General features: G+C 40.6%; 1 protein-coding gene across 2 annotated transcripts in view; it reads right to left on the reverse strand.

Moving 5' to 3' along the window:
* LOC310994802 (myocyte-specific enhancer factor 2C-like) overlaps nt 1-16723 on the reverse strand; it is a 35642-nt gene extending 18919 nt beyond the window's left edge. For both annotated transcript variants that reach the window (XM_083983640.1, XM_083983639.1), the window contains exons 1-2: nt 16493-16723; nt 12673-12814 (exon numbers count right to left, since the gene is read on the reverse strand). The gene's annotated coding sequence lies outside the window, so the exon portion shown is untranslated. The remainder of the gene's footprint in view (nt 1-12672; nt 12815-16492) is intronic.
* Between the last annotated feature and the right edge of the window lie 9034 nt (nt 16724-25757).

A 25757-nucleotide genomic window follows, 5' to 3' on the forward strand; every position in this document is an offset into this window, starting at 1 on the left:
TACTCATTTTTGGCAAGTAGACTATTAGGGCCACATTGACAAATAAAAAAAATCACAAACTTCGAGAATCAAGTCATAAATTTACCACTTTATTCTCGTAATGTTATGACTTTTTTCTTGTAGGAAATGTAAGACTTTATTCTCGTAAATGTACGACTTTATTCTCGTAATTTACGACTTTATTCTCGAAGTCTGTGTTTTTTTTTTTTCTCAATGTGGCCCTAATACTCCGTCGTAATTACGAACTTATTTATGTATTTTTAATTGATTTATATTTCTTACTACCCGCCAACTCAGATATTTATGCTTCTCTATTGATTTTATTAGTTCGGAAGTTATAATATGTTGGTGTGATGTCTTGAAAAACATGTGCAAGCGCCGATGCTATGTACGGTTTAGCATCGATGCTACTGTACGCTCGGTTTAGCATCTGTTCCCGTACCACATGATTACACGCACCCTATACGTTCCCTTCTTGTCATAGAGGCACCATTCAAGGACCCTCGGAAAGCAGAACATCACATGATTCAGATACAGATTACAGCTAATCTCTATCATAAACGGTTCAGAAGTTGTTTAATGTTTTGTAAAATACTCGTCTTTAGAGGGTTAAAACAGCAACGTTCTAGTTAAAGCCATTTTTTAAAATCACTTTTCAGTTTTTTGGTCATAATAGATTAAAATGCCCATAACCTTTGATCTGAGAGGGTTATCTCAGTTATTCAAACAGTTATGAATAGCTGAAAACGTCTAGTTTATGGAAATATCAAAATATGAAAATGTCAAAATCCCAGCATGTGAAAGGTTTTCCCAGATTTCAATAAACAGACTGTTAAAAAAACAAAAAACACCAACATCATCAGTCAGTGCATCATTTCCCAGTCGTGTCCACATGCCCACACAGGGCACACAGACAGGAAGAGGAGAAACCAGTTTTTTAAAGACTCTGTCACACAACGACACAAAACGACAAAAGACTCCGGAACAAAAACATGTATGAACACAACATCTAATTATCAGAGAGCTGAACCGTGTGGCTGCGTTGGCACCGCGGCCTCGCTGCCATGTTGCACACGCACAGACAGGCAACACATTGTCAAGTTGCTCACTGTAAAAACTCAACATCTTTCCAAGAATATTTGTCTTATTTCTTGTCCAAATGTCTCATTTCTAGTCAAAGCTAATCTCTTTCCACTTAAAATAAGACTCATCACCTAAACTTTTACTTTTCTTTTTAGATCATTTTCACTTGTTTCAAACAAATTTTTGCTTGAAATAAGTAGAAAAATCTGCCAGTGAAAGCAAGTTTTTTGTGCTTGTAATAAGGAAGAAAAACTTGCTCCACTATCAGATTTTTTCTACTTATTCCAAGTGTAAATCTGCTTGAAAAGAGTAAAAAGTGTCTAAAAACAAGCTACTTTTAATATGATGAGTCTTATTTTAAGTAGAATGAGATTTTTTTTGATGAGAATTGACATTTTGACTAGAAATAAGACAAATATTCTTGGTAAGATAGTTGAGTTTTTGCAGTGTGATGCTGCTGCTTCATCCCCCCGACACACCCAGGACCACGGCGGCTTCCTCGGGGTGGAGGAGGAGGGGTCGGGGGGTCGGGGGCTTACTGTACAAAGAGGAGGAGGAGGAGGAGGAAGTGAAACAGGCCGGCGCGTCAGAAGGCAAATAACACAGAGAGATGAGTCGGTGTCCACGTTAGAGAAAAAACATCTGGCGCTTCATAGAAACCACATGTGAAGACAGGAAGTTCATCTCAGCAGCTCGACTGAAAACTTCCTCCGAGCATCAGGACGGGATTCATGTCAAAACTTTATTCATATAGAGATGTCAAACGGCCTTCATAAATGTGTTTTTAATGAAGCTATATGTTCAGAGAGTCGGCGGTTCGATCCCCGGTGACAGATACTGAACCCAAACCAGCGTCGGCTCAGTGAATGTGAACGGCAGCGTGAAGAGATTGAAGAGAGCTGAAGCTTCTGAGAAACATCCTCAACTTTATTAAACTATGAAACATTCGTCTTTTAAAACGCAACTTGTCGTACAAAATCAATGGCATCTGGTTTCTTTGTTTCTTTCTTTCCGACTCTGAAAGTGGGACGAACCTCACCAACCCCGACTACGTCATCCAAAATGGCTGCTCCGTAGCTACATTAACAGTAGTGAAAGCTCTCGTAATGTATTATTTATTAGCACGTCTGTTTTATTTTTGTGGAATTAAAATAAGTGGTACATGTAGTACTAGGCTACTGTCCAACATCTGTCTGTGCACATGGTACCGTATGGTTTAAATACCGCTCTATGCGTTGTTTTCAACTGGTATTGATAAATTCTCTTGTTTCTCAGAGCTACGCTACGGAGGCTCATTATGGGATTTCTATGGTTTCCCTCATCAAACTCATCAAATACACAATCCAACAACTCCACAACGCTCTGGTGGACAAGTTGTGACCTGCACATTCACCACACTATGAGATAATAACACAACGTTACCACACAGAGTTGTTTTAGAGGGAAATTCATGCAAAACCACTGATGCACGTTGCCTTCAGGGACAGTTTTTCATCAACAGTCTCTGTATTTCCCTCTAAAACAACTCTGTGTGGTAACGTTGTGTTATTATCTCATAGCGTGGTGAATGTGCAGCTCACAACTTGTCCACCAGAGCGTTGTGAAGTTGTTGGATTGTGTATTTGATGAGTTTGAAACCAAGAAATCCCATAATGAGCCTCCGTAGCGTAGCTCTGAGCAGCTCACGGCTCTGCTCCGCCGTTCTAAAAATAGCTTGCACCGACAATTAAAGGTAACGAACCTACTGCTATGACTATAGGGATTATGGCAATGGGCCGATTTGCCAACATGTTGAACTATCCCTTTAACACTGAATCTTCAGCTTGTGAAGCGCTGGAAGCTGCTTTAAATGTTGCTACATAAAAAACCTTTGACCTCGACACTTCTTCGTCTTTTACACTTTCTCAGATTGTGAGTTTAACACTCGTGTCCAACAGGAAGTAGCAGCGCCCCATTGAAAACAATGAAAACGAAACATTTGAAACATTAAACACAGCTTCATCCTATCTACATACTGTTTTATATTACTATGTTTATTTATGTTTCTACTTTTCAACTTTTTTACTGCCTGAGGTAGAGTATGTTTCTGTATAGGTTTGCTTCGTCTTACAGATATAAAAGCTGATCTGAACTCATCTTAAAACTCTGGGTCAAACACCAGATGAGCAACGATCTCAGCTGAGGAGGAACTGATTTTCCTACACGAGTGGGAAAATGTGTGTGTGCAGCCAGATCTGTGTGTGTGTGTGTGTGTGTGTGCATGTGCCATGTGACCTGTGTGTTGTTGCACCTGAAGTGGAGCTTAAGAGCTTGGGTCACCGAGTTAACTGGATGTTAACACACGCTGAGATGGGACGCACACAAACACAAACACACACGACAGGTTTTCTTGGCAGCTTTCTGCCGGCGTCACAGGAGGGACACGAGAGAAAAGGAGCGCTCCTTTTCAGGAGGAGGAGGAGGAGGAAACGGGATGAGGGGTACGACGTAAGAGGATGACGAAGGAGAATCTCCCAGGAGGAGGAGGAAGACAGTGACAGAAACTCTGAGTCAAAGATGTTTGTATTAAAGCTCCATACAGTATAAAGGTAGATGTTTGTATTAAAGCTCCATACAGTATAAAGGTAGATGTTTGTGTTAAAGCTCCATACAGTATAAAGGTAGATGTTTGTGTTAAAACTCCATACAGTATAAAGGTAGATGTTTGTGTTAAAGCTCCATACAGTATAAAGGTAGATGTTTGTGTTAAAGCTCCATACAGTATAAAGGTAGATGTTTGTGTTAAAGCTCCATACAGTATAAAGGTAGATGTTTGTGTTAAAGCTCCATACAGTATAAAGGTAGATGTTTGTATTAAAGCTCCATACAGTATAAAGGTAGATGTTTGTGTTAAAGCTCCATACAGTATAAAGGTAGATGTTTGTGTTAAAGCTCCATACAGTATAAAGGTAGATGTTTGTGTTAAAGCTCCATACAGTATAAAGGTAGATGTTTGTGTTAAAGCTCCATACAGTATAAAGGTAGATGTTTGTGTTAAAGCTCCATACAGTATAAAGGTAGATGTTTGTGTTAAAGCTCCATACAGTATAAAGGTAGATGTCCATGTGTAGTGTGATTATAAAGCAGCTCTAGGTTCTATATTAATACTGTGAAAGTATCAAAGCCTCAGTCCACAGAGAAATGCACACAGCCTGTATTCAGAAACTGAGTCTTAAAACCAGCTGTCAGGACTTCCTGTCACTTTGTGATGTCACAACAAAGCCCCGCCCCCTCACCACCTGGACCCACCATCAAACCAACAACTTTGCAGGATTTTTAGTTTCTCTGTGTGTTTTATTCTGAAATCTGCTCCCTTTTTTTTTTTAATAGATCACTTTAGAAAACAGTCAACCAATCAGAAGAGAGACTCAGAGCCTCCTCCTCTCTTCTGATTGGCCGACACCGACCTGTTGTTTCTAAAGAAGAGATGGAAAACTACTTTTGCTGTTGGCTAATTGTCTAATTTAATTGATCTATCATCCAAATTCCTGTTTCATTTATTGATCTTCAGTGATCAATTCTTCAGCTGTTGAGCACATGTGTGTTAGCTTGCGTTAGCGTTAGCTTTAGCTTTAGCTTAGCCGCCCGTAGCTAATGAAGCGTAACGAGCCACAGAGCTGCTTTGTTGCTATTTATAAACACATCAACAGTGTGTAACTCTAGGAAGTAAACAACAAGACAGTTTGTCAGTTGACACACGTGAAATCACAATTTTTTTACTCAATCAGCGAAACAACGGGTCGCTTGTTCCATTTCCAGCTCCTCTAATCTGCTGCTCTTCTCGCTTTTTTACGCTAAATTGAACTCAACAACATCGTAAAAAATAATGATCTGATAATCATTAATCTATAAATTAAGCAGCAGATCAATCAGTAATAATAATAATAACGATAATTGCAGCTCTGATGCTCTGACAGCAGGAATGTCTCGAGATAATTGACATGTTTTTGCCACAACAAAACTCTCGCTGTGATTGAGCGTTTAGATTTAGATGTGTGTGTGTGTGTATTATGCGATGCGGCGCGGCGAGCAGCGACACGCCGGCCGAGGAGCGTTACACGAATATCTGGAGCCTGAGTCATGTCACGCCGCCGCCGCCGCCGCCCGGCCGCCCGCAACGAGCTGCAGGAAAAACAGCTACAAGGATCAACACGGTTTAAATTTAGAGCAGACGAGCTCACTCAGCAGGTTGTAGCGGACGGAGAGGGAGAGAGAGAGAGGGAGAGAAGGAGAGAGAGAGAAGAGGGGGTTTTAGGCCAAACACAGACGTTGTGAGGCGTTCAGGGACCGACTCAAAAAACCACCGTCCTTCTCTTCTCTTCCTTCTCTCTCTTTGTGTTGTAACTGTAGATATGGTTTAACACACACACACACACACAGTTTGATCTTTTCCACGATGACAGCAAATCTCCACCCAACTCAACTCAACCCCCCTCCTTTCCTCCTCATACACACACACACGATCCTCCCTGCTATTAATAGACCCGGTGTAAAACAGAAGGACTCCAAAAATAAAGGAATGAACTTTTTACCCCAAACAACAATACGACTGGTTTCTGGTTCACAGACGGAGAGAGAGAAAGAGAGAGAGCAGCTGAGGACTGCGTGAGATGGCTGATTTCCCTCTCTCTCTCTCTCTCTCTCTCTCTCTCCCTCGACACGCCAATTATTTTTCAACATGCTAAACCTCAGAAAGAAAAAGAGAGAAAGAGAGAGACACACAGAGAGCCAATACAACACTGTAAAAACACAGTAAGTAAGAAAAAGTGCTCACTTTACATTTTTACACAGCAAAAACTCAAAATCTTACCAAGAATATTTGTCTTATTTCTAGTCAAAACTAATCTCTTTCCACTTAAAACAAGACCCATCACCTAAAAATTAACTTTTCACTTGTTTCAAACACATTTTCACTTGAAATAAGTAGAAAAATCTGCCAGTGAAAGCAAGTTTTTTGTGCTTGTAATAAGAAAGAAAAACTTGCTCCACTATCAGATTTTTCTACTTATTTCAAGTGAAAATCTGCTTGAAAGAAGTAAAAAGTGTCTAAAAAAAAGCTGCTTTTTAATGTGACGAGTCTTATTTTGAGTATAATGAGATTTGTTTTGACTAGAAATTAGACATTTTGACTAAAAATAAGACAAATATTCTTGGTAAGATATTTGATTTTTTGCAGTGTATCACTTATCACTAAGTTTTTTGTCCCTTTTAAACTTTAATTGTTATTTTCTAAAAGTTTTTTTATGAGAATTAAGTTGTAATTTTGAGCGAAAAAAGTAAAATTCCGAGAGATAAAAACATAATTTTAAAGGGATATTACGAAATAAAGCAAAATAAAGCAGGTCAAAGGTCAGTCATTGCAGCTGTTTGTCTGTCTTACACCATCTCCCCCTCTGAATCAAACTGACTTGATATTGTGAGTTTGTTTTCTTATAATATGATGATTTTATTCTCAGAATTACAACTTTATTCTGGAGATTTCAGATTTTTTCAGAGCTCAAAGTGACACCTTCATGTGTTTTACTATTTTAAGAACGTCTATCTTTATACCGTATGGAGCTTTAATACAAACATCTACCTTTATTTTGAAGGAGCTTTAACACAAACATCTACCTTCATCCATCTACGTATGGAGCTTTAAGCTAAAATTGTAAATAGTTTAATTCTCTCAGTCCTAATTAGTAAAGTAATTCCTTATTGCCACAGTCAGATAAAATGTTTAGTGGAAATAAAAACTACAATATTTCCTTCTGAAATGTTGTGAATGAAACCTCTACAGCCTGTTGAAGTAGAAACTCTCAGTAGACATGTAGCCTATATACTGTTAGCTCCAGTGTTAGCCTGCCCTGCATGCGTGCTGCTGAGTTCAGGGACAAACAGTTAATCGGTGACATGTGGCCGAGGTATTCCTTGGCAGGACACTCTGCATGTCTCTGTGTCGGAGCGTCGGAGCGTCGGGAAGGTGTAGGATGGACGGACAGCTGTGATTCCCTCCTCCTCCTCCTCCTCCTCCTCCTTCTCTTCCAGGGACTTTCAGGAAGCGCTGTGTTTCATCTTTTTTAGATCTACCTGGAACTGGACTCATCATCGATCCAACAGGAGAAACGCTGAGGCGGCAGAACGACACGACTATTTCTGACCGAACGCAGCCGACCAACCAACCAACCAACCAACCAACCAACCAATCAAACCAAACGTACCGACGGCGGCTATAAAAAGGCCGCGAGGCATCGAGGCGGGTTAAATTAACAAAGGATCAAATGACGGCGTGTAACGTGAGGAGCGCTGCCCGGCGACGACGACGGCCTTAAACATGAACCCACAGAGAATTAACAACCATCATTGTTTTGGGTTTCTGATGAAGCCGTCTGTCAACGACCTGCAGACCGACCGACTGCAGACGGAGGAAACATCTGACGGTGGAGGAGGAGACCAAACATGGAGCTAAAAGAAGAGGAGCGCCGCTAACGCTTGATGCTAATGAGAAACTGAAACCACAACAGAGTCCAGCAGCTCGATAACCAAATCAATCAATCACACTGTCAAAGCCATAAGGGTTGAAAATCATATTCTCCAAATGTAAGTTTAGGTGTTTTTTGTTTTTAGATCACACTGAAATGACAGTATGTTCGATAATATGTTAGCGCTGCGTTTAAGGGCCACTGTGCTACATTCAAGTGCATTGTAAAATGATAAAAAATCAACATTTGTAATTTACAGAAATAGCTGAGAGCACTGGGTTTAATAACTTTTGCACAAAGGATGCTATGTCCAATTTAAGTTATGGAATTTAACCTGGTATTGATTTTATACGTCCATATAAGGGCTGGAAAAAACGATATTGATTAAAGGGACAACGAGGAGTTTGCTTTTGGTTCTAAAAGAGTCTCATATTAAAGTGGACGAATCTACGTTACCCACACTTTTCGATAAATATATCGTTTTATCTTTATCGTTATTTTGATATTATTATCTAGTGGTCGACACGTCCAGCATTTCCTAGTTTCGATTTCCCGGACGATGCCCGGCGAGTCATGGGAATAACGTATCATCACGGAGTAAGAATTTCATTGTAGGCTACTGAATTTCATTGTACTGTGTGACGCTGTCTTCAGTATATATGACAATAAAGATTTGAAATTTTGGATCTCTAGTTGGCATCGTTTATGGTCGGAACTACGACGGTATCTGATCGTCTTTGAACCTCCGACTTTCATTCTTGATCAATGAAAACATTCTTGGCAAACGTTTTAGCTTTTTTTGCGCCGGTCCAAGAATTTCACCGTGCGCGCGGAGGCTCATGGGAAATGTAGTAAGAAAACACTTTGCTTTCCAAAACTCCTTGTTGTCCCTTTAATTCAATTTCTGTGACCGCGACTCAACTCAAATCGTAACCCCAAGAGTTGGGGTCAAAATAAGTCGTAGGATTCCCAAATATTCCTAAATGAATCCATCAGACTGCATCTGTTCCCGTGTCAAACTCTGATGCCTACGTTACCCACAATGCAACTCAACCGCCACAGTGAGTTGGGTTGGAGATTGGGTTGATTGGAGTTGAACAAATACCAAATTAAAAACCGTCTATTTTCAGTTCTGTTTTATTTGTTCTGGTGAAATAAAAAGCGGCGGCAGGAAGTGGAAGACTTGAACCTGCAGAGACTTGAAAACGCTCCGAGACGGTGATCCATCAACGTCACTTTTCTTTCTTCCCAGAATTACCTTGTGGTTGTGTAATGATGAAGGCGGTGATATGGATGATTTGGAAAACTCTGCCTGAGGTGCATTCAGGGACACGCCGCAACCCAGAGCTGCTAGAACTCAACTTTCACTGAATGTTACACAATGAAAGTCTTTATTTGTACAGTTGATTAAAGTTTGGAACCATTACAGCCAATAATTTGACCATGATGATGAGTCCCTGAACGCACCATCCTGCAGAGGAAATGTACATTCTCTGATTATCTGCCAATTAGTTTCTAATTTTACATTAAAAAACATCCAGTTTACTATTAAAATATAAAGAAAAGCTGCAAATCCTTAATGTTTTTGATTAAAAATGAACACAAACATGTGATTTTAAAAGTTTCAGCGAAAGAGAAGTTGTGTTTTCTTTTCAATTTGGCCTCGTTGAGTCTATTAAAGGATTTTATTTCATTACAGCCAACAATTTGACCATGATGAGTCCCTGAACGCACCATCCTGCAGAGGAAATGTACAATTTCTGTTTATCTGCCAATTAGTTTCTAATTTTACATTAAAAAACAAACCTAAAACCTAAAAAACATCCAGTTACTATTAAAATATAAGGAAAAGTCACAAATCTTTAATGTTTTTGATTAAAAATGAACATTAACATGTGATTTGAAAAGTTTCAGCGAAAGAGAAGTTGTGTTTTGGCCTCGTCGAGTCTATTAAAGGATTTAATTTGACCTCTGTCGCCACCTGCATGAGGTCAACGAACTCTGGAAGCATTAGCAGAAGATAACGGAAGCAGATAATCTGATTTATTGATCGTTCAGATTGAACCAGATAATCCAGATAAACGACGAACGGAGAATCGTTTGTCTGTGTAAGTTGTAACCACATGACGAGTCAGTGAAGGCATCGACCGGCTCCATCGCCGTGGGCAACGACGTGTGTTGAATGGAGAACAGAGGAGTTCCACGGCCGTAAACACAGAGTGGAGAAAAGACGGAGAGAGGATTTTCCAAAATACCAAAGTGTCTCATCAACTTCTTTACAAAAAAATACAAACAAAACAACCAAAATCGTTTTTAAATGACAGGTTCAAAGGTCTGAGATTCAGACGCAGGTAACCTGAGCTGATACATGTGGTGTGGTGCGTTCAGGACACCAACCCCCCCTCCACCCACCCTCCTCTATATCCTCTATAAGCAGAGACTGACTCACTCCGTGGCACAAACACCACGTGCTGCACATAAGTGACTGAGATCACAGTGACATCTGCACTTTAATACAAACAGCCTCATGCTCCCGTGTCTGGATTGTCTGAGGGTCACTGAACGCATCGCTCAGTCGGAGCCTCAAAACTCACTTTTTTTGGTCCAAATCTGTGTCAGGAAGTTTGATTTATTCACCATGAGACGACAGGAAATGATGTAAAGATGTCTCTAGGAGTTTAAATGTGGATGAAACCATTAAATCAGTTGTCTTTTCTATTTCTATTTAAAGTATTTTATATATCCACAAGTTTCCAAACGTGATCTATGGTCAAAACCCAAAGCCAGTTTTGCCGGTTTTGGTGGAATTGTATGTTACGTTTTCATGGTTTTCAGTCGTTGTCATAGTTGCGGTAAACACATGGATCTATTAACGCTGGCTTTTAACACGGATGTCAATTTGTGTGATATCCATTGTTATAAAAGCTTGTGTGATGATCCATGCGTTTTACAGATTTTCAATGAAAAAAAAAGAAAGAAATCCATGCATTTACCGCGACTAGCCTACTGAAACCATGGAAATGTTAACATAAAATTCCCCCGGAAGAGCAAAATCGGCCTACGTTTTTGACGTTCGGAAAAAGGTGGATAACATTTTTATTTTTATAGTGTATATTTTCTTTAACTTGTGTCCTCGCTGCTACTTGATGCTTAAATCTCCCTTAAGATCAATAAAGTATCTCTAAGTCTAAGTCTAAACACTGAAACTCACATTCTTTTTTACTAATCTGACGTCTTAGCGCCGTAGTGTTTTGGACCAAACGGTGCTCCGTATTCTTTTAGCCATTAATTCACTGTATTATTTCTTCTAAGAGCCCAAACACAATAACTGGATCAATCAATCAACAGGAGCTTAGCTGTAATGAAAAGTGTTTCGGTTGTTTGTCAGTCAACGCGAGTGAAGACAGTTTGAGGTGAGCGTGTTGCTTCAGGTGCCGAGGACGAGTCAGACAAAGTTCAGAGTCATTAACGAGGTGGCGACTTTTTTTTTTTTTTTTTTTTTTTTTTATCACGCTGGAAACCAAACCAAGAGAAAATATCACAGCCAATATTTAAAAATAAAAAAAAACGTCCTGGGGGGGAAACATGGAGACATCTGACGGCTCCTCATAGATAAAAACCATTCAACACTGTAGGCTAGAACTCAGGCCTGAGACAGCCGTTACCATGGTAACCACCAATGACACCTGACCACTGACCAGTAGCTATCACCAAACAACAACGACAAACAAGAAAACATGGCTGCCAATAGTGGACAGAGATACTGTCTGTATATAGAGTGATTTTTCAAAATAAAACTTCCTGTTGTAACTGTTGAATCCATCCCATAGATAAAACTAGAGCGCTGAGTGGTTGGATGTGGTTTCTCAGAATTGCCAGAGTCCATTGCATCACAGTCAGTCCACCTTAAGAAGAAGCTAAACTCAAGTTCTCAGAACTTCACTGTTTCACTTTTCATCAGAGCCTTTAGTTATAAAGTTGTGTTTTTATCATCTTTTTGCTTGTAAAGTCGCCTAATTAAGCAGGAAACCAACTAGTTTGATTATCATTTACTTCAGCAGGAAGCAATTCATTCATCAACATGTAAAATATCGGAAAACACAACGTCCATCATTATTCACTAAATTACAACTTTAATAGCTTCATTTTCTCTGATCAATGAGCAAAAATCCCCTAAATTTAGAGTTTATTCCCATTTTATAACTAAGAAAGTGAGAAATATTCAGATTTAGAGGCTAATTCTTTGCTATTCCGACATAAAAAGACTATTAACCAACAACTTGTTTCATTACAGACATGTCTGACATTTATCTTTGTCCATAATCAATTGACTAATCAATGTCAGAAACCACTTCCTTTGATCAACCATCAAAAACGACTATTTTTTGTAATTTCCTCTCAGAAACTCACAAATACTCACATTTAGAAGTTACTTGTAGTCATTTCCTGTCCAACAACTAATAATAATCAATAATCAGCCATCTATTGCCTCCACATGGAGCTGGTTTGTGCTCTGCTGCTGGAGGAAACAGTGAACCAGTGGTTAATGAGAGGTCACCACCACCACCACCAGCAGCAGCAGCAGCCTGAGGATGTGGATGTGAATCCGCCATAAACACCTCCAGACCCGCGGGATGGACCAGACTCATCCACCGGCTCTTACCAGCAACTCTCCCCGGGTTTCCTCTCCTCAGCTCCGGCCTCTCGCCTCCAAACTTCCCGTCACTCTGTCCTCCACTTCCACAAATAGGGATTCGAACCGGGGGCTGCTGCTGCTACACCCTCCTTCCCGCCTACACCAACTGTGACTGTGACAAGTTTCGTCCCAAACCGAACTGAACCGAACTGAACCGAACCGAGCGGAGCTTCTTCCTCTCTTTCCCCGGACTTCCTCAGCTCCTGAGCGGCCTGAGCAGCGGAGACTCACCGCTGCTGTTTGTTTCCTGTTGTTTATCAAACTGGACCCGCATCTCTCTCCCTCTTTCTTTCCCCCTTCCTTCTCTCCTTCTCTCTCTGTTTAACACACACACGTCTCACACACACGCTCTCTGTCCGGACCAGAGCTTCCTCCCTCTTCCTCCTCACTCACCTTCCTCAGTCCCTCATGTTCTTCCCGTCACTTTCTCTCTCTCGGTCCGTCCAGCGGGTTTGTTCACTCCATCCAGTCAGAGAGTCTCTAGTCTCCTCCTGAGGCTTGTTGTGTTGTGTTGTGTTGTCAGCTCAGCGAGCACCTGGTTGAAACGTGCACGACAGGACGGGAGGGCGGCAACATCACAGGCATCACGTGCACGCGCAACAACAACACGCACACACATGGACACACACATGGACACACACACAAAAGAAAAGAAACACATGAAAGCTCTCAGTTAGACACAGGGAAACAATTATGGCGCTTTAAAAATAATAAAATAAAAACACAACCAGAGAAACTTAAACTATAAATAACTTCTCAGGTTCGTTAATTATGTTAATTTACGTTTATATTTTCAACAGGTTTAAAGTCTATAAACTGTTTTATGTCTATTCTGCCCCACCACCATCATGAGTCAACTCAGGTTTTCTACCGCCTCCCAGTGGAAAACATTAGAAACACACCCTCACTTAGTTCATATCTGCTCATCTACACACTTTCAAAAGTAATTATTAAAGTTATTTTATTCATTAACACACTCTTAAAAGTAATGCACTAAAGTAGGCCTAAAAATACTCCTGACTTTCAAAGTAAAAGCACGGCCAGAGGCTTGTTCTCGAAGTTTCACAGTAAAACTATCTGTCATTTACATCTCTACAGATGCAGTGGAGATAAATGGACTTCCTGTGTATTAGATCATTAATGTGTTGTGTTGTTTAGTTGAGTATCAGTTCTGTGGATCATCATGTGTACATGTGTCATCGTGGGCGGGTGTGATGAAGGGATGATGAAGGAAGAGGGGTGGAGGGGGGATGAGGAAGTAGCTAGAGTCGAGGGCAGAAAACAGAGAACAAACCACAGATTGAGAAACTTGTGAAACCGAGTCACTGTGACGTCTAACACGACACGGCCGGGGGGGGGGGCGGGTCAGTGGAAAATATGATGGTCAGATACCGAGAAACGAGTCTGACCCCTTTGTTTGTTCTCTGCACGGTGGATTCACATTGTGTCTCAACAAACTAACAAACAATCAATCAATCGATCGATCAATCAAACAATCAGCTGTGTCTAGACTAAACCACGGCCTCAGGTGAGTCATCAGTCAGCTGTCTTCGCCCCCTTTTAGCTCCATGTTTGGTCTCCTCCACCAAAACAACCAGCTGAAAGATGCTAAAATGCTACATGGAGCTGATGCTAAGAGTTGATGATGACTCTCTGTGGTTTATTGATCTATTGTCAATACATTACACCAGTGGTTCCCAACCTTTTATTGGCTTGTTACCCCATTTTTTATATTTTTGCATTTTATTTGAACTCGATTTATATTCGAGAAAGTGAAAGTATAGAATACAGTTATTTAAGATTCTGTGGGGTGTTTTAATCATAATTTTAAAAAGAATAATAATTAGTTAAATATTTTTATCAGTAATTATATTTTTAACCAATTACTAGACATTTCAGGCGACCGCATTTGAATTCCTGGCGACCCCACGTGGGGTCCCGACTCTCAAGGCTGAAAAACACTGGATTACACTATTGATTAGTGACAATACAGTGAAAACATACAGGATTTTGCTTCTGTGATCTATAATAATCAATGAATATCCATACTTATTTAGAGTTATGAATAACAAATTTCTCCTATGGGAGACAATAAAGACTAACTAATTAATTAAATTGAAACTACATGATAATTAGCTAATGGCAGATATGATAAATCATCATGGGCTGATATCTGGTGATGTCACGCTCATAAAACAGTAAAAACCGTATCGAGTCGTATCAGCTGTTTGAAGGTGATCGGGTTCCAAACTTCACTATGTTATCGATAGATATTGATAATCAGAGCGTTAAGACTCGTCTCAGTCTCAGGTGAGTCACCTGTTGAAGTGTCTCCGCCCCCTTTTTAGCTCCATGTTTGGTCTCCTCCACCAAAACAACAAGCTGATGCTAACTGGAGAGTCAAATTGATATACTGTCAATATATAAATATTAATTAGTGACAATACAGTGAAAACATACAGGATATCTATATTTATTTAGAATTATTGAATATATATTATTCTCATTGGCCTATTTAATGGTATCAGTCACTTCTGTCTATTCGCTATTTAAATGGTGATAAGATAATTAGCTAATGGAGGGTTGTGCACGATTGATATCTCATATGTACACATAGCCTATTTATTCATAATTTAGAAGATATGTGGGTGTTCTTTCCTCAATTTGGAAATAGCATTAATTGTGGAACTCTTGTTTTTGAGAAATATTAATAAATGTCTCAATATTATCTCAATATTTTTCTGCAACACATAGAAAAATGCAGCCATTTCTAATAATCCAAAAATGTTTCAATTCAATATGATTCAATATTCTCTTCATATCCTTAACAGACACAAAAACATCTGCAGAAAACTCCCTCCTGTCTAAATGTTCTGTTCTTAAAATTATTTATTAGGCTGTGACTGAAAAAAAAAATCCGGCCCCTGAGGAATTCTGCAGTTTTAGTGCCTTTGGAAAATTAACACCAGATACAATCAACCTCATTTATCCTGAATCAAAGAGCAAAGAGACATCACATGCTCCAGACTTCAACAACCGGCCTCGTTATGTTGGAGGAAAACAACAGGAAGTGAACACAACGCAACACAACAACAACCGCCTCAAACTGTTACAACATTGTCAATCACCGACTACAACAACAACAGACCAGAGCCGAACTAATCGATATCTGCAGATCAACGATGGATTAAATGATCATCAGCAGCAGCTTCATGGAGATTTTTAAAAACATCTTTCAGCTCTTTGTTCTGGTTGTTTTTCTTTTTCTAACGACCTCTGGCTGCTCCAATAAATCATCCAGGCTCATATCTGATGATGTCACGCTCATAAAGAGTGATGTAATCATCCCTAATAAGGCCGTGTTACATCACATCGCTGCGCCACAGAACAAAAAACACAAAAACTGAGTTGTATCAGCTGTTTAAAGGTGATCGGGTTCCAAACATTTACTATGTTATCGATAGATACTGATCTGTAACGCCTGAAGACCTCTGACCGACTTCTTCTTCTTCACATTGTCGGCCATTTTGGCTCTTTAAAACAGCGAACTATAGTTTCAACACAACTTAAACTTCTCATATAAAGTGACTGTCGACAGAGAAATATCAGGATGAATTCAAAAAAAGAAATAGAAATGTTTTAAAGGGGACATATTATGCAAAACTCATTTTTTCATTGTTTTAGTATGTGTATGTGCGTATCCAGAGCGCCTCCTCACCCCTTAAACGTAAGTTTTGACAACTACGTCAACATTTTGTAAACTGCCATAGTCAGAAAATATGTCTCTTAACAAGCCGTTTTAATTTCACCCGGCTTATTACATCACAAGCCGGGTGATGTGAACATTCAAGCCCTTGCTCCCATGGTTAGGGCTGTGAAACTGGTGTGTAGAGAACCCAGCTGTGCTCAGTCTTTTGGTTTTTCTGGCCGAAGCATGTTACTAACATTACTTTTAGACATCAAGGTACCATGTCAAGAAGCAGAAATGAGCATAATATGTCCCCTTTAAATCTCCTTGTAGCAGCTGCAGAGCCAGATGTCCTCGGCAGGCGGAGGAGACCAAACATGGAGCTAAAACAGAGCGAAACTCAGTCCACAAACACACAACTTGATTTAAAACCTTTAAATAAAAGTTAACTTTGTAGTTTCCCTTCTGTCCGTCTTATTCCCCAGATCTCAAACCCATGAACCGTGTCCAACTCCGTCCACTCACCAGTGCTTTCTGATCCGTCTTCACCTGGAAGGTTTTCCCCCAGCAGCTCCAGCTGTGGGTTTTTTTTTCTCAGTCAATCCCTTGTATCAAACAAGAAGACACGGAAAAATAAAGTTTTTTTTAAGAAAAGAAAGTAAAAGAAGTAGATAAGTTGTTATTAAGCCAGACCAGCTGGCTTAGAGGAGAGGGGGGGCGACCCAGAACTGGGCTGCGTTTGGATCTGAGCTCTCTCGACACTGAGACGAGGTAGTCGACAGCGACCAGACCCTGACGCTCAAACACCGCCCCCTCCCTCCCTCATTCCTCCCTCCCTTCCCCCGACACACACACACACACACACACACACACACATGCACACACACGCACACAGTCGTACACTCACACCCGGTGACCCCCCCTGTGTCCGAGCTGGACGTGGACGTCTGTGGAGAAGTCCGTCCGCTCACCTGTCGCTGCCACTCGGGTGTATATTTAGCTCTGAGGTGTCAGTGATGCTGCCTCTCTGTGTGTGTGTGTGTGTGTGTGTGTGTGTGTGTGTGTCCATGTGTGTGTGTGTGGCAGGGGAAAAAAATGTGTTGCTGACACTCAGGGCCTCGATCCGTGGGCCTCGGTGCAAGAGCCCGGAGGATTACTGGCCCAAAGGCCGGCGGCTCTACACATTACACACACAGAGAGAGAAAGAGAGAAAGAGACAGAGAGAGAGATCAAACCTGCGAGCTTGTCCTAGATATCAGCGCACCGAGCCGAGCATCTGCTTGGCGGAGGATTACCCCCAGCTGTCCGCTCCCGTCAGGAGGAGCAGGAGGAGGAGGAGGAAAAGTGGCCAAAGGGCTTCAACCAACTTCCATGATCTACAATCAAATCAGACTTCAGAACAGGAAGTCAGGGCCGGCCCTAGGATGTTGATGGCCCCCTAAACCAGATTTTTGTTTGTGGCCCTGCACTCTAAGCACAAACACCAAATCACTGGTTAAAACTGAATACAGACGTGTTTATCCCTCTGAGGTTTGAGGCCATTTTCTCGGCTTTTACATATTTTCTTAAATGTATCTTTTTAAGATACTTGCAGATGTAACAATACTCAAGTGTTTTATGTCTAAATATTAGAACCTCCGCTGTAAGCACACTGAGGCCAGTTTGTCCTACAACACTGTAGAAAGAAATAATTTAGGCCAAATGCTGGAAATTTGAGGTCTGCTTTTTGAAAAATGTCAAATCCCTTGTGAAAACACTCCTTCAGTCATGAGAATGAACTGTTTTGGTGCTTGAAATAGGATATGAATACAGTAATAGATACGTGTAGAAAACAAGTCTAAAATGACATTTTGTAAGATGGTTTTTGAGCACAGATGTTGTCATTCTGCCGTTCTATTTTCACCAAATGTCTCAAATGTGAGATAAAAGAAGCTGAATATTGACTTCACATTACATATAAAGCTCATAGCTGCACGTGCAGACCTCAGGATGTTTAAATGACTTGATGAACCCCGGTACCTTTCTGATCATGTGGCCCCCCACCTAACGGCTGTGGCCCTAAACAACCGCATAGAGGGTTTATGCCAGGGGCCGGCCCTGCAGGAAGTCGTCTGAATCATGGAGAAAACACACACACACAACGAGAAACCATCGTCATCAGTGCCATTCTCACATCTGTACAGCCAGCAGCCACTTAGCTTAGCTTAGCTCTGTCAAAGTTTGACGGAGATATCACGTCCACAAGACAGAGACTTAAAAAAAGACAAATGTATGAATTTACAGATGTACAACAACAACATCATGCATAAATGATGAAATATCAGGGACAGGCGAGTGGTTTCTAGTCTTTATCTTACAGTCTATTTGTGTGTTTGGCAAATTGTAAATAAGTTGAAACTAAAAGTAAAATGTTCAAAGTCGATGTGAGTCAATCAATCAATCAAAACCTCAACTGAAAGATCTGTTAGGAAGTTCAATGTCTAGAGGAGGTTTATGACATAGGTGGCCTCTAACATCTTGGTGAATGCTCATCCAGGTTCTTCAGGAGGTTCTGTTGGACCTGTAGGAGCTTTGAGTTGTCAGTCCACCAACTGATGAAGCCACTTGGATGAGGGGCGAAAAGCCTTCAAAGACAAAACTACGTCCAGTTGACTTGATTCAATAGCCTCTAGACAGTCCTCTAAATGGTTCTAGGAATCATTGATGTGGTTGTAGTTTGTTTATACCAAGGAAAGGACCGGTCTGGTTTGATCATCATCATTTGTTCATTCAAGAGGTTCTTCAGGTTATGTTGGTCTGTGAAGAGTTTATATGTGTCAAGAAGAGGTGTGTGAGGTTTAGGAGACCTCTAACTGCTTCTAGTCACTGGTTTTACAGGTTCCTTCGGGCAGTGGTTCCCAAAGTGGGTCCTTGAGAGGGTTCAAGGGTGTCCCCAACTTTTTCTCAAAGTTTTACCACATTTCTTTCCCCCAGAAATTTTACATTGTTTTCCAGAAATTTCTTGAAATTTTCCCAAAAAATTCATGCTATTTGCAGTAGTTTGAACGTACATTGACTAAAAAAAAGTAACGTTATTCAGTCTCAGAACAATTTCTAATGTGTATTTCTGGTGTTTGTTTCAAATTTTTTTGTCCAATGGGGGGTCTGTGGTCTAATTTGTGTCAGTTTAGGGGATTCTGTTGGGGTTTTAAGAACCTCTGGAGATCTAGAGAAAATCGATGTCCTCTAAAAAGTTCTAGGAGTTGTGAAGGAGGTTGTTTGCTGCTTACACAAAAGGCCTGTTACGGCCGAAAGGGGTTTGGCCTTGTGTGTCTCTCCACCCAGGCCCTGATCGGCACAACGAGGCTCACCTGCTGCTGAGCTCGCCTGCCTCCCAGCGTGACTTTTGTTTTGTTTGTAGTTTATGTCCGACTTTGTTTGTGGCACCTTTAGTGTCTTTGTGTGGGTGTTTGGGGTCATAGGTGGGTCCATTGTTTTGCCCCTTTGGTTTTTAGACTCATTTTAAGACTTCATTGAGGAGGTTCTACAGGTTTCTAGGGTGCTCCATTGGGTTTCTAAGAGCTTCTAGAGGTCCAGACAAAGTTGGTGACCTTCTAAAAAGTTCTAGGAGCCATCAAAGTTGGTGACTTCAGACACTAGTGGGGTTTCCATCCACCTATTCTTATTCGCATTTTCAAAATTTGCGTCGTCATCCCGGGGGAGAAAAAAAACGATCGTTAATGAACTTACCTGCAGGTCTTCTCCCAATAATCGCAAAAACAATAATGAATGGAAACGGGCATAAATTCGCATTTTCACAAAATTCGCTCAAAAATGTCGATACATTTGGATGGAAACCTGACTACAGTCTGTTAGTTCACATTAAAACCAGACGACCATCGTTCCCCAACCTGAACCAAAGAGCTGTTGGCACCTGAACCTCAGACGTCCAATATCTGTCACACCTACAGCTCCGACTGCTGGTCTGTTACCTCTGATCATAATCCAGTCATGTTTTTGAGCAGATATTAAAGGGATAGTGCACCCAAATTTGAAATTTCATATTCATATCTCCTCCCCCTCATGTGGACTAAGGGCTGGGAGAAGTTTCAGAGTCCTCCGTGGCTTCTCTGAGTTACAGGGGGTCTCGGCGTAGCAGTGCATGTCCATATGACGGTTGCAAATGGATACCAACTGTCTTCGTAACAAAAAGACACACCAAAACACACCGAAATGCGAAATTGTTCCGAAAAGAATTAAATAAGTCTATATTTCAAGGTTTTTTGTAGCGGAAGCTTCTTGAAGCTCCTCTTCCTGGTTCGTCCAAATTGGTCCAAATTGGACGAACCAGGAAGAGGAGCTTCGAGAAGACTTATTTAATTTTTTTCGGGACAATTTCACATTTCGGGGCTGCAATAGAAGATGGACATTACATACGAGCAGCATGGAGGTATTTGGATGTTTTTTGGTGTGTCTTTTTGTTACGAAGACAGTTGGTATCCATTTGCAACCGTTATATGGACATGCACTGCTACGCCGAGACCCCCTGTAACTCAGAGAAGCCACGGAGGACTCTGAAACTTCTCCCAGCCCTTAGTCCACATGAGGGGGAGGAGATATGAATAAACTATCCCTTTAACTTAAATACTATTAAAAAGTTTGATTCCAGCTGCAGAGACCAAACCTCTGATCGACACATTGATCGATTCCTTGGTCAACGAGCTTCCTCTCCATCTGGACTCAGAGGGTTTCAGATCAGAGCTGTAGGTCTGACCTCGCTCAGAGAGTTTAGTCAGCAGCGATGAAGAGGAAGCAGCTGGAGCGTAAAGGATAATTCCACCTGAAAATAAATTCTGGGCATGACTTCCTTCTGACAACACACAGCAGCTTCGGCGGAGACGAAGGCCGAGTAGCCTAGTGTAGTGTGTGAGCGGAGGAATGTGTGAAATCGTGTTTTAATTTCCCCACCGTTGGTTTGCATCCATCCTTCACCTCCTCCTCTTGGAAAAAAATACGCCGTCACCTCAACCCCCCCTCAATTCCTCAACCGTGGAGCTGTTTAGACTCCTGTCCGCACCATTTAGCCTCGAGGAAAAGGAGGAGGAGGAGGGAGGAAACGAAAAGAGGTGGAACTGTTTGTTTCTTCACCCCCGTCTTCAGGAAGCCGCCGAAACAGAAACACGGGGGCCAAAATTGAATTATGGGAGATTCAAGCTGTCAGAGAAATGATTCTAGTTCAGCTCCGTTTACAGACTGAAACAAACCCGAGCCTCCGACACCCCCAACTCCCCCCCTAAACCCCCCCCCCCCACCCCCATTACTGTCTTTCAGAGCTGCAATGATCCATGACAGAAGATCCAGTTTAACTTCACCTACAGCTCCTTCGACCGAGGCTGCGTGACTCCCACAGGACAGACAGAGCTTCAAATAAAGACGGTACTCAACCTGAAAGTGACACAACCAAATAAAAAACACATTTGCAAACTCTGATGAATCTAGAGAAGTCCAGTTTGCCTTCAACTACAACACTTAACCAAACTCTGAGGCACAAACAGAAAGCTAGAGGAGCTGGACACTCAAACAGAAATAAAACCAGGGCCCCAGGCCAACTCTTGCAGTGACCCCTAACTTAAAATCATTGGGGCACAAGCAGAAAATTTAGGGGCGCACACTGTAAATCGACTTGCAAATATTCACATTTTCTTTTCATTCATGATCCTCACACACATTGGTCTGACACCTGCAATGACAGATTCCAGATTCTTTGAGCCGTTTCTTCCACATTTCACCAAAAAAACACCAAATTTGCACATGCGCAATAAGATGAAAAATTTACTTGCACCGTCTCGAATTTTAGGGGCAAAATGCCTCCATGTAGGGGCAGTCTGGAGCCCTGAAAACCCATATTTGTTCCTATTCTGTTCTTATTTAGGCCTAAACTTAGCATTAGCATGAGCATCCCTTAATTAAGAGTAGAAAGAAGAAGTTTAGAATCAAACTTAAATCACATTATGCACCAATAGCTGCCTCCAGAGACGGAAAGCAATAAAGGTAGATGTTTGTGTTAAAGCTCCATACAGTATAAAGGTAGATGTTTGCGTTAAAGCAGAAGTAAGTGGTCCGGTCGTTTTCGCTAATGCTGCGTTCCAGGCAGGCTTTTGAAACCGTAAATTACAGCTTCAAGTCACAACTTACGACTTTGTAGCGTTCCAGGCAACCCACTCGTGTTTCTCCGACCTGTTTTACCTGTGAAAGTCACTATAACGGCCACTCGTAACTTCCGACCGGTGAACTCGTACCAGATCGAACTGGTACGACTTCACGGTCGGAAAAATACGAGTTTCCTTGAACGCACCATAACAGTCCTCGTCCCTACGTCGCCACATTCACGGCGTCCCTTGGCTGCACACACAGCCCTTCATGCCGTTCTCTCTCCTCATTGGATAAAAACTGTAGGATACGATAAATGTTTTCTCCTGGGCTCAGAGCAGAGCAGAGGGACTGACAGACCCGTGTTTCAGACCAAACACTCTATGTAAGTGATTGCTGTCGGAAGATATAACTATTTAAGACTAGTTTTATTAACACAAATATATCACTCACTTCTGCGTTAAAGCTCCATACAGTAAAGGTAGATGTTTGTGTTAAAGCTCCATACGGTATAAAGGTAGATGTTTGTATTAAAGCTCCATACGGTATAAAGGTAGATGTTTGTATTAAAGCTCCATACAGTATAAAGGTAGATGTTTGTGTTAAAGCTCCATACAGTATAAAGGTAGATGTTTGTATTAAAGCTCCATAAAGGTAGATGTTTGTGTTAAAGCTCCATACAGTATAAAGGTAGATGTTTGTGTTAAAGCTCCATACAGTATAAAGGTAGATGTTTGTGTTAAAGCTCCATACAGTATAAAGGTAGATGTTTGTGTTAAAGCTCCATACAGTATAAAGGTAGATGTCCATGTGTAGTGTGATTATAAAGCAGCTCTAGGTTCTATATTAACACTGTGAAAGTATCAAAGCCTCAGTCCACAGAGAAATGCACACAGCCTGTATTCAGAAACTGAGCCTTAAAACCAGCCGTCAGGACTTCCTGTCACTTTGTGATGTCACAACGAAGCCGCGCCCCCCATCCAACAACTTGTAGGATTTGGTTTCTCTGTGTGTTTTATTCTGAAATCTGCTCTGTTTTTTATTGGATCACTTTAGAAAACAGTCAATCAGAAGAGAGGCTCTGAGCCTCCTCTGTTCTGATTGGCTGATACCTCCAGAGAGAAGAGAGATGGAAAACTACATTGAGTTTTTAGATCTTCTCATAGAACAACCCTTCAAAATAAAACACCGTATAGAAGAAGAAAACATGGAGGCCAAACAAAACGATGTCTTCATTTTCATTTTATTCTTAAACAAATAGGAATGTCACATGACAGATCTGTTCACGCTGCTGACGTGTGCAGTATGTACAGTACAGTACAGGTGTGTGTGTGTCATGTATGTGATGTGTAACTGTGAGGACGAGGTGTCGGAGGAACATAAATAAACCGTCACAGCATCAATAAGCTCCGTCTGAACACAACCAGATGTGAGCAGAGAAACTATATTTTCCCCGGTGTCTCTCCTCCTCCTCCTCCTCTTCCCCCTCGGAGAAACGTCCTGTAACTTCTGTGGACGGCGTCTCAGGAGAAGAGACAAACTGCCGGTGTCTTCTGGTCATTTAGGCCGGTGGTTCTCAATGTGGGGTCCAGGGACCCTCAGGGGTCCTTGAGAGGGTTTAAGGGGGCCCCCAACTTTTTCTTGAAATTTTTACCACTTTTTTCTAGAATTTATCAAGTTTTTTGAGAAATTTTTACCACTCTATTTTTTTTATTATTTATTTTTCCCTTTAAAGGCAAGGCAAGGCATCTTTATTTATATAGTGCATTTCATACCAAGGCAACTCAATGTGCTATATTTTAAAAAAAAAAAGAAAGAAAAAGAAATTGTTACCACTTTTTTCTAGAATTTATAAAGTTTTTTTTGAGAAATTAACATTCTTTTTTTTTATTATTTATTTTTGCCATAAAAAAAAAAATTAAGAAATTGTTACCATTTTTTCTTGAATTTTTTTTGAGAAATGTTACCACTTTTCTCTTGAAAATGTTTAACTTTTTTTTTCTATCTTTTTTTTTTCTAGAATTTGTTTTAAAATATATATTTTTTCTGAATTTCGAATTTCCCTACGGGAACAATTAAAGTATATTGAATTTAGTTGAATTGAATTGCATTTTGACCACTTGTTTAAATGTTTTTAGAGAAATTGTACCACTTTTTTCCAGAAATGTCTCTATAATATTTCCAAAAATCCACGCCATTAGCCCTAATTTGAACGTCTACATTGACTAAAAATGTAACATTCTTCAGTCTCATAACAAATATTTGTGTATTTCTGCTTCAAAATTTTGTCCAATGGGGGTCCGTGGTCTAATTTATGTCAATTTAGGATCCTCCTTGATGTAAAAACCTTTGAGAACCACTGCTTTAGGGCGTTGTTTTGCGGAGTGAGTGAGTGAGTGTGTAGGCGAGGGGAGGAGAGGAGGGGGATTTGGGGTTTGGGGCGGCTGAAGCTGGGATATCCGAGAGATGAAGTTACTGTGAAAGCCATGAGCGAGTGTAAACTAATCCATCCTCACCCAACTGCCCGGCATAGTCTGAAATCCACAGCATGTCTCGAGGCATTCCCCCCTCGTGTCTGAGCCCACTCCCCTCACAGACCTCCACCACCGCCGTCTGATGCCGCCATCCCATAATAATAATAATAATAACGCTGTTTATGTCATAATCCGTTTTTAAAGACATTATCAAACACTGATGTGCTGTCGTTTCATGTTTTAGGTTTGTTTCTATGAGTTTATTATTTGACGTTAGAGTGAAGACAGACAGGGAGAAATGTGGAGGGGGGAGGAGGGGAGGGGGGGGTATGATATGCAGCAAATGGTCGCACCAGCTGGGAATCAAACCGGGGACTCGGGGTATTTACACCCATGTGGGAATGTGGTGGGCCCGACCACTCCAATAGCCTCTATATTCTGTTATTTTACACTGAAGTTTAAAACCCCCACTCTCTCTCTGTCCCTGAAGTATCCACAGTTTAATTAACATGACAGTGAACGCACCATGAGATATTAATCTAATTATCAATATATCAATGATTAATAAAAAGGGAAATATTCACATTTAAGAAAATGAGTTTTCAATTTTGAATAAATCAAATTATTAATGGACAGGTTGTGATTTGTTTCAATGAGCTTTCAAACTATTTAGTCATGTTTACATTTATCTTTTATTTTTTATGGCTTTTATATTTAGTTCTTTTTTTGTATTGTATTGTATTTTATTTGTTGTAAGTTGATATTTTGGATTAATCAAAGTTTATTTTATCTTATCTGATCCACTACAGGACTTACAATAATTAAAATTAAGTAAGTAAATTAAGTATAAAGTTGTAATTTGCACATATTGTACATTATTGTCATAACTGTAATGAAGAATTAAAGGGTCGGCCCTTATAAGCCTAATATCTACACCTTTTCTATTATGTCTATGTAACATTTATGAATTAAGTTTGAATTAATGAATGAATTAATTGATTGATGATGCCTGACTGTAACAATTTGTGCACAAGATTGAATAAACTACGACTATTAACATTTGTGATTTCATTTTATGCATTGGTTTAATTGTTTAAAATTAAATATAAAGTGGCACAAATCAAGATTATAAATCGAACTATATATGATGCAGAGGAAAATATTGGAATTATATAGGAAAAATAACC

This window comes from Trachurus trachurus (genome assembly GCF_905171665.1).
Source record: "Trachurus trachurus genome assembly, chromosome: 12".
NCBI classification, from domain to species: Eukaryota; Metazoa; Chordata; class Actinopteri; order Carangiformes; family Carangidae; genus Trachurus; species Trachurus trachurus.